The sequence below is a fragment of the Heptranchias perlo genome, chromosome 20 (genome assembly GCF_035084215.1).
Source record: "Heptranchias perlo isolate sHepPer1 chromosome 20, sHepPer1.hap1, whole genome shotgun sequence".
Taxonomy (NCBI): Eukaryota; Metazoa; Chordata; class Chondrichthyes; order Hexanchiformes; family Hexanchidae; genus Heptranchias; species Heptranchias perlo.
This window is the reverse complement of record NC_090344.1, coordinates 4,210,091-4,220,660: the sequence shown is the minus strand read 5'-3', so window position 1 is coordinate 4,220,660 and position 10,570 is coordinate 4,210,091. Positions and strand designations below refer to the sequence as shown.

General features: G+C 44.0%; 1 non-coding gene across 1 annotated transcript; it reads left to right on the top strand.

Moving 5' to 3' along the window:
- Positions 1-6,577: 6,577 nt before the first annotated feature.
- trnal-uag (transfer RNA leucine (anticodon UAG)) lies at positions 6,578-6,659 on the top strand. Its single transcript has one exon. It is a non-coding gene; the product is annotated as a tRNA-Leu (tRNA).
- Positions 6,660-10,570: the final 3,911 nt, after the last annotated feature.

Below are 10,570 nucleotides of genomic sequence, written 5' to 3'. Positions count from 1 at the left end.
CGAAAGGCGACAGAGAGTAGGGATAATGGGGAGGTACTCACATTGGCAGGATGTGACTAGTGGAGTCCCGCAGGGACCTGTCTTGGTGCCTCAATTATTCACAATATTTAATAACAAGTTAGATGAAGGCATAGAATGTCTCATATCTAAGGTTGCCGATGACACAAAGATTGGTGGCATTGTAAGTAGTGTAGATGAAAACATAAAATTACAAAGTGATATTGATGTATTGGGTGAATGGGCAAAACTGTGGCAAATGGGATTCAATGTAGACAAATGTGAGGTCATCCACTTTGGATCAAAAAAAGAATAGAACAGGGTACTTTCTAAATGGTAAAAAGTTAAAAAAAAACAGTGGATGTCCAAAGGGACTGAGGGGTTCAAGTACATCGATCATTGAAGTGTCATGAACAGGTGCAGAAAATAATCAATAAGGCTAATGGAATGCTGGCTTTTATATCTAGAGGACTTGAGCACAAGGGGGCAGAAGTTATGCTGCAGCTATCCAAAACTCTGGTGAGTCAGCACGTGGAGTACTGTGAGCAGTTCTGGGCACTGCACCTTCGGAAGGACATATTGGCCTTGCAGGGAGTGCAGCGTAGGTTTCCTAGAATGATACCCGCATTTCAAGGGTTAAGTTACGAGGAGAGATTACACAAATTGGGGTTGTGTTCTACAGAGTTTCGAAGGTTAAGGGGTGATCTGATCGAAGTTTGTAAGATATTAAGGGGAACAGATAGGGTGGATGTGAGTAACTATTTCCGCTGGTTGGGGATTTTAGGAGTGGGGGGCACAGTCTAAAAATTAGAGCCAGACCTTTCAGGAGCAAGATTAGAAAACATTTCTACTCACAAAGGGTTGTAGAAGTTTGGAACTCTCTTCCGCAAACGGCAATTGATACGAGCTCAATTGGTAAATTTAAATCTGAGATTGATCTTTTTGTCAACCAAAGGTATTAAGGGATATGGGGCAAAGGCAGGTATATGAAGTTAGATCACAGATCAGCCATGGACTTATCAAATGGCGGAGCAGGCACGAGGGGCTGAATGGCCTCCTCCTGTTCCTATGCTCCTATGTTGCAGAGAGAGAGATCGAAATGAATAAACACACGAGGATTGGACAGGGTGAGAGCGAACGTAATAAACACCCAGAGATTGGACCGAGCGTGATGGAAGGGAAAAAACACCCGAGGATTTGACAGGGAGAGGTGGAAGTGCACTGTTTGAGGGGCACGACCTGTCTCGCAGTAATCATAGACTTTTACACATGCCGGCTACAAATTCTCCACCACAAAATTATGGATGGCGTGAAAGGATAATTGTTGGAGACGATTCGATTCTATCTGCAGAGTGAATTGGGGTAAGTACCGGAGAAAAAAGCACATTTAAGCCCATTAACCTTACTATCCCATGGCCCTGGCCTCTCGACACATCTCAACCCCACATCAAAACCCACATCTCAACTGACATCTCAATCGCACATCACAACTTACATCACAAACCCACATCACCACAACCCACATCACAACCACACATCACAACACCACATCTCACTGACATCACGAACCCACATCCGAAACAGCACATCACAAACCCACATCACAAACCAACATCTCTTCCCCAGAAAGGTGCCGAGGCATCAGGAGGAGTTGTGGAGGCCAGGACGCGGCACAGGCCAAGGTGGAGCCGCCATATCGATAACTATTCGGAGCTGCACTCACCCCGAGTCTCAAGCCTGGTTGTAAAATGGCCCTTGTATTCAGGAGGCTTTACAAGAGGCAACACCTCAATCCGAGTTGGGAGAGGTGCTTTCTCACTTCCCTAAACAAACAAAAAACGGTGCTCTCTCCACAGAGAGAGAGGGAAGGAGAGTGGGTATCTGACGAAGTCGGGAACGGTGAGTTAGGTGGGATACACTTTCCCGTTGGCCGATATTGTCTTCTTGTGGGAGTGGACGGGTGGAAGAGATCTCGTCACCTCAGACGGCTGGAACAGCCCAGGCTCAGTACTCCACAGGAAGCGTTTTGCAGGAAAACTTCGGCCAGACAACGGGGGTGTTTATCAAATATGAATCACCTCCCCATTTTAGACCTTGTGTCTTATTTTCTCCCCCTCCCTCTCATCAACCTCTTCCTAGATCTTGTCTTTTCCAGGCGAATCAAAAAAGCCCAAAAGAAGATGCAGAAAATTGCCCCAAACGCAGACCTCTTCTTCCACCTCCTTTGATGTGTTGATAGATAGAACCACCCCCACGCAATCGAGGTTGGGATGAATCTGAATGTGTCGGTCAATCTCCCTCCTTCCAGGTAGATGTCGTTTTCCTTTATCCTTTCCCTTCCCTCTCCCCTCTCCTCCAATCTTGAGAGCAAAACGCCCACTCTCCTTGAATCCATCTCTTTGACCAAGCTTTTGGTCACCCCTCCTAATATCTCCTTCCTTGGCTTATCTTTTTCCTCGCCCCACCCTGAAGCCCCTCAGGATGTTTTTTTCCCCATTTAAGGCGTTGTATTATACAAGTTGTTGTTGCTGTTGTAATAACTCGGCCTGAATGGCTGCACACAGTATTTGGGCAGGTGGTGGGAACAGAAGGTGGTTGAATTCGGACTGATATCCTCGTGTCAAGATGCCTTTAAATCTTTCAATGGCAGCATCCCTGCTCTGGCCAATTGTTAAACATTTCACCTCACACGCTAAATGCTCAAGAAATACTTAATATTAAAAATGGTACAGGGAAATTCAGACATGCCTGATTACTGCAATATTAATAGAATGTAGTTCATCGATTTAAATATCGTTCTAAAACATGACTTAGCCTCCCCCTCAGCTTTCTTCCATATTATTTAATTGATCTATTTATCTCTTTAATCTTGTTTTTTTTGTGCCTGTACCATACATTTTAGGTCACATTGCTTTCAATCTCCACCGAACTGGCTGCTTCAGCTGAGCAATCAATTAGCTGATTGGCAGCTTTCGAAAAGAGCTGGGGTTGGTGGGGATGGTTTCTGTATTTGATATCCGAATGGGTTGCTGTGTGGATAGAGCGGTCGCTGAACTGCGAGGGTAAAGAAGGTTTATTACAGGGAAGGAAAGTGGTGCATGATGTGTAAAGCAGATATAAGCCCAGAATAAGCACTGGGAAACTTTACTCAACTTAGGTTTGGGTGTTGAAGAAAAACGTTTCAGGCCTCTTACTCCCCCCTCAAAATAATACCATTGAGGTTACGTGTTGGAGCAACTTCCTTGCTTTTTAAATTAATAAATCCCAGTGTCCCATAGGCTATGATTTGATCTATCTTGATATGTGGGAGTTAACTGGAGGTTTAAACCAGCGGCTTAGACACGATACTTTCAATCCTGCATTTCAGGAACAGAATTATTACAAGCAAGAATAATGGCTCGGCAGAAGAGTGCTTTGTCCAGTTGGAAATCTGTATGAAAGAACGTGCAGTCTGACAGAGCTGGACGTCCAGCAGTTTGAATTTTGTGCGAAGTAGATGATGAGGCTCCTTCTTGAGAGTTCTCTGGTCTTCAGTGTAACAGTTCCAGGGGTTAGAATGGCGCAACGGGTGTAAGTTGCTGAGTTCAGGTCGCAATCTTCCCTGCAGGCTTGGGCTCCAATCCCAATAATTCTCTGATTCTAATAAACTTGCGTGAGTTGCTTGCTTACGTATTTAAAAGCGATAAGTCCAGGGTCCAAGTCCCGGATAAAGCAAGCATTTTTAGTCAAAAATCTCCAATTCATATAAACGTTGAAAAAGACAGAAATATGTTTAATTACTAACTGCGACAAAATCTGATTTACGTTGAAATATTATTCATGTTTCAAACTAACAGCAACAAGCTTTGCATCAAAATATAAACGAAGGATTTTAACGAAACGCAGTAGAATGAATTCTAGCCGTTTTTTTGTCTCCTGTTCTTCACATTGAGAGGATTCAAATTCACAGGAGACACTTAGATTTGTGAGAGAATGCGCTGCAAACAAGGCGGGAACCTGAGCGGGGAAAACCGCAGTGAGTGTCGAGTCCAACGGCTTAACCTCCCGCCCAAGGTTTCAACAGTCGGCGGGAAGGAAGTCGAGGCTGAGGCTGATCTGTGTCACGTGGGAGCTGAACACCAAATAATATTCATCGAGTTACATCGAAACTGCAACACAGAAACAGGCCATTCGGCCCAACTGGTCTCTGCCGGCGTTTAAGCTCCACACGAGCCTCCACCCTCCCTACTTTATCTCACCCTGTCAGGATACCCTTCTATTACTTTCTCCCTCATGGGCTTATCTGGCTTCCTCTTCAATGCATCTCTACTATTTGCCTCAACTATTCCTTGTGGTAGCGCGTTCCACATTCTAACCAGTGTATTAGCGACTATTCCTTCTGTTTATATTCGTTATCCTGCAGAATATTCGATACTGTTTTCAACATCTTCTATTAGCTTTAATATTGGAAGGGTTTAGACTGTTGTAATGGTCGCTGCGATTATTTCCGATTTAATTAATTTCATGCAAATTGAACAATACAAACTAGCAAAACATTTCCTGCCGATATTAAACACACCTTGAGGTGCAATCGTAACGTGTCTGACAACAACTTATAAAGCGACGTCTTTGAAACACGTTGGGGCCACAGTTTGTTTTTGCACAGAACTGAACCTAAATCATTCAAGATGGGATGTTATTTAATGTATCAAAATAAACAATATCTTGCTGTTAAGTTTGGCTGCTCAGTTCCCCAGTGTCAAAGGGAGAATTGTCTGATTTCCTCATTTATTCCACGTAAGGAACAAACACAAACAAAAACACATGCATTAAATCAGAATCAAGTCACAGATGGACAAACAAAGAAAAACAGAGCGAGAGACACAGAGAGGATCGGGAAACACAATGAAACAGACAAAAGAAATGGATGAAGACAAAATGGCGCCACAATCCTCAAACTCACCGTCTCGACTCAAAGGAAGCTCACATATCAGTGAGAAGATGTGGTGCTTTATCAATGTGATTTGGCGCCGTGTCTTAGCTGGTTAATGCGACTATCTAACTAAACAGCTGATCTTGGGTTTGATTCCCAGCGTGTGTCCTTTTTGTTTCCTAAGTGATATTTACAACTTTGTGAATTTAAGCAACAAAATATCACAGGGCGGAATTGAGGTCCAGATCACCCATGATAAATTAAATAGCGCAGCAGGTTCGAAGGGCTGGATGGTCTTCTCCTGTCCCCATGTTCCCGTCCTGATCAACGTGGAGCTGTCTGACAGGTAAAGAACATCAGACTGACTCCAGATTGAAAATCAGGTGTTCAGAAGGAAGTCCCCTTCGATTGTTGGACAAATTGACCAAATGAAGCAAAGCCCATTGGTACCTTTCTGCCAGAAGAGGTAACGAATGTTACCAGTGGGCCCAGCTATCTCTCGTCATTAAACACATGAGACTCTTAATTTCAGGGTCGTGGGTTCAATCCCCACGTTGGGTGGTTCGCATTTTATTGTTCACAAAGGGTTGCAGGTGCAACCTCTTATCTTCAATTAATGAAATCCAGATATAAAAAACGGATACAACAATGAGCTGTGAGAAAGAAAACCGTGAGCACTGGCAAACATCCAGTCCCGTCCCGATTCTACCTTTTCATTCCCTGCACGTGGGACACGGCAGATTATCTGTTCAATTCGGATTCATTTTTTGCTGTTATTAAATATTAAGAAATGTAATGTTTAGAAGATGACAACTCTGGATCCATGGGCCTCTCTGATCCCTCCTGAACACCCCTCTCCCTCTTTAATTCTCCCTAAGCTCATTGCCTTCTCTGATACGGTCTGTCTCTTACATTCTCCGATACCCTCAGAGAGTCCATGATCCTTTTTGATACCTTGTCAGCGCCCTTTACGTTCTCTGATACCCTGAGTGCCCCTTACACATTGATATGCCCGGAGACCCCTTACATTCTTTGACACCCTCTCACAATCCGTTCCCCCTATCTCAGATCCCCTTGCCCTACCGGATCACCACGAAGAAGCCATTAAACTCCCTGATACCTTCTCAGAAGATTTACAGGTTTATAGTTCAATCTCGGGTTTCGGCAGCTTTCGCTGTTGGGAGAATCCAGAATGAGGGGGCTTAATCTGAAAAGTAGAGCAAAACCATTCAGCTGATAAATCAGGAAGCACTTTATCACAGAAAGTATCGTAGAAATCTGGAACTCTTTTCAACAAAAGGCTTTAGATGTTGGGTCAATTCATATTTTGAAGACTGACATCGATGGATTTTTCCCCGAAAGTGTATCAAGGGATATGTGTCACAGTCGGGGAAATAGAGTTGATGCACAGATAAACCCTGATCTTATTCAATAGCGCAGCAGGTTCGAGGGGCTGAATAGTCTTCTCCTGTCCCCAATTTTCGACATTTATCAACGTCGGGCTCGATGACAAGTTTTTTGAAAAAGTGTTAAATGCAGTAAGCGCTCAGAAAGCCCTTTAAATTCCTTCTTGCACAATTCAAAAGCACTGGACCCAGATGACAAAGAGCAAGAAAGCCGCATTTCAATCACTAGCCTCATGTTTCATTAACGATGAGCTTCTACCGTGGCAGCATGGCCGAGCGGTCTAAGGCGCTGGATTTAGGCTCCAGTCTCTGCGGGGACGTGGGTTCGAATCCCACTGCTGTCAGGATTAGTAGTAATGTTTATTTTGACGTATTCACAGAAAATCGTGGTGCAGTGTCGTCCAGAGGAGAATGCAAAAGAAGCGAAAAGTACAGCAATGAGGATCATGGAGAGTTGCTGCACAAAGGTGGACCATTCGGCCCATCGTGTCCGTGCCGCTTTCAAATTTTTGCAGCGTTGCGATTCTGTATCATGTCCCCGGAGAGACTGGAGCTCTAATCCAGGATTCGTTTCAACAAGGGGATAAGACACGTTTTCATCGGTAAGGGCGGCTCCCGTTTGCATCATTTCCAGCAGAGTTGGTCATGTGAATACGCGTTATTTGTATGTCAGTAAAGGTTCGGGGAATGCCGAGATTGTGAGTTCGATTACCCACTTAGAACAAAGAATCGTTTTGCTTCTGAACAATTCGAACGGAGTTGAAGGAACAATTGGTGTTCTTCAAACTGCATCTCCTTATTGGTGTTGCCACGTGGTTCCTCCGGCCTATCGTGTTCCAATACCAGATGAGAGGTTGAAAGCAGCGCTTCAGCATTCCTTGTTTACTGCAGGGAGGCTGCGGTTTTGGAGCCATCGGCTTTTATTTTGATCCAACTACAAAATGTGGGATTTATCTGGAGCTTTAAACCAGCGCCTCAGAACATTCAGACACGATACTTTCCATCCTGCACTTCAGCATTTACTGTTACAGGAACAGAATTACTACAGCCAAGAATAGGACCTCTGAAGCACCAATGTTCGTACGGCAGAAGAGTGTTTTTTCCAATTGGAAATCTATATGAAAGAACATGCAGTCTGGCAGAGACCGGCGTCCAGCAGATTGAATTTTGCGCGAAGCAGATGATGCGGTTCCTTCATGAGAGTTGTCTGGACTTTAGTGTAACAGCTCCAGGGGTCAAAATGGCCTAACGGGTGTAAGGTGCTGGGTTCAGGTCGCAATCGTCCCTGGAGGCGTGGGCTCCAATCCGAATAATTTAATGATTCTAATAAAGTCGCTTGAGTCGCTTGTTCAGGGACTTGCTCTGATTGAAATGCGATAAGTCAATGGTCCAAGTCCAGGATAAAGCGGGCATCTTCAGTCAAAAATCTCCAATTCATATAAACGTTGAAGAAAACAGAAATATTTTTAATTAATAACTGCCACAACATCTGATTTACGCTGAAATATTATTCATGATTCCAACTAACAGCAACAAGCGTTGCATCAAAATAAAATTAGAGATTTTTACGAAACGAAGTAAAATGAATTCCAGCCGTTTTTTGTCGACTGTTCTTCACAGGGAGAGGAATCAAATTCACAGGAGTCACTTAGATTGTTGAGAGAATGCGCTGCAAACAAGACGGGAACCTGAGCGGGGAAAACCGCAGTGAGTGTCGAGTCCAACGGTGGAACCTCCCGCCCACGGTTTCGGCAGTCGGTGGGAAGGAAGTTGAGGCTGAGGCTGATCAGCGTCACGTGGGAGCAGACCACCAAATAATATTCATCGAATTACATCGAAACTACAGCACAGAAACAGGCCATTCGGCCCAACTGGTCTCTGCCGGCGTTTAAGCTCCACCCGAGCATTCACCCTCCCTACTTTATCTCATCCTATCAGGATACCCTTCTATAAATTTCTCCCTCATGGGCTTATCTGGCTTCCTCTTCAATGTATCTCGACTATTTCCCTCAACTATTCCTTGTGGTAGCGCATTCCACATTCTAACCAGTCTATTAGCGACTATTCCTTTTGTTTATATTCATTATCCTGCAGAATATTCGAGACTGTTCTCAGCATCTTCTGTTACCGTTAATATTGGAGGGGTTTATACCATTGTGATGGTCGCTGCGATTATTTCCGATTTCATGCAAATTGAATAATACTAAACTAGTGAAACATTTCCTGCCGAGACACACCTTGAGGTGCAATCGGAACGTGTCTGGAAACAACTTATAAAACGATGTGTTTGAAACACGTTGTGGTCACAGTTTCTTTTTGAACAGAACTGAACCAAAATCATTCAAGATGGAAGCTTTATAATGCTTAATAATAAACAATATCTTGCCATTAAGTTTGGCTGCTTGGTTCCCCAGTGTCAAAGGGAGAATGGTCTGATTTCCTCATCTATATCACGTAATAAACAAACACAAACACAAGGACATGCATTAAATCAGAATCAACTCACAGATGGACAAACAAAGAAAAACACAGCGAGAGACACAGACAGTATCGGGAAACACAGAGAAACAGACACAAGAAATGGATGAGTACAAAATGGCCCCACACTCCTCAAACTCACCTTCTCTTCTCAAAGGAAGCCGACGGATATCAGTGAGATGTGGTATTTTAGTATTGTGATTTGGCGCCTTGGTTTAGCTCTTCAAAGCACACTATCTACACTATCTAGTAAATAGGTAGATCTTGGGGTCGATTTCCAGCAGTGCCTTTTTGCTTCCTTCGTGATATTTGGTACTTTGTGAATTTAACCAACACAATATCACAGGGCGGAGTTGAGGTCCAGATCACCCATGATCAAATTGAACAGCTCAGCAGGTTCGGAGGGGCTGAATGTATTTCTCCTGTGGCGATGTTCCAGTACTGCTCAACGCGGGGCTGTATGACAGGTGAAAAAACACAGACAGTCTCCAGATTGAAAAATCGGGTGTTCAGAAGGAACACTCCTGGAATTGTTGGACAAATTGACCCAATGAAGCAATACCAATTGCTCCCTTCTTGCCAGAATAGGCAACAAATGTTGCCAGTGGGCCCAGCGATTTCGCGCGTTGGACTCTTAATTTCAGGGTCGTGGGTTCGAGGCCCACGTTGGGTGGTTCACATTTTATTGCTCACAAAGAGTTCCAGGTGCAGCCTCTTATCTTCAATTAATGAAATCCAGTTTTTGAAACGGAACAACAAAGAGCTGTGTGAAAGAAAACCGTGAGCACTGGCAAATATCCAGTGCCGTCCCGATTCTACCTTTTCATTCCCTGCACGTGGGACACGGCAGATTATCTGTTCAATTCGGCTTCATTTTTTGCTGTTATTAAATATTAAGAAATGTAATGTTTAGAAGATGACAACTCTGGATCCATGAGCTTCTCTGATACCTCCTGAACGCCCGTTTCCCTATTTAATTCAATCTGAGCTCATTGTCTTCTCTGATACGCTCTGTCTCTTACCTTCTCCGATCCCCTCAGAGAGTCCATGATCCTTTTTGATACCTTGTCAGCGCCCTTTACGTTCTCTGATACCCTGAATGCCCCCACCACACTGATATGCCCGGAGACCCCTTACATTTTCTGACACCCTCTGACAATCCGTTCCCCTATCTCAGATCCCCTTGCCCTACGGGATCACCACGAAGAAGCCATTAAACTCCCTGATACCTTCTCAGAAGATTTACAGGTTTATAGTCCAATCTCGGGTTTCGGCAGCTTTCTCTGTTGGGAGAATCCAGAATGAGGGGGCTTAATCTGAAAAGCAGAGCAAGACCATTCAGCTGATCAATCAGGAAGCACTTTATCACAGAAAGTATCGTAGAAATCTGGAACTCTTTTCAACAAAAGGCTGTAGATGCTGGGTCAATTCACATTTTGAAGACTGAGATCGATGGAATTTTCCCCGAATGTGTATCAAGGGATATGTGTCACAGTCGGGGAAATAGAGTTGATGCACAGATCACCCCTGATCGAATTAAATGGCGCAGCAGGTTCGAGGGGCTGAATAGTCTTCTCCTGTCCCCAATTTTCGACATTTATCAACGTCGGGCTCGATGACAAGTTTTTTGATCAAGTGTTAAATGCAGGAAGGGCTCAGAAAGCCCTTTAAATTCCTTCTTGCACAATTCAAAAGCACTGGACCCAGATGACAAAGAGCAAGAAAGCCGGATTTCAATCACTAACGTCATGTTTCATTAATGATCGGCTTATTTCGT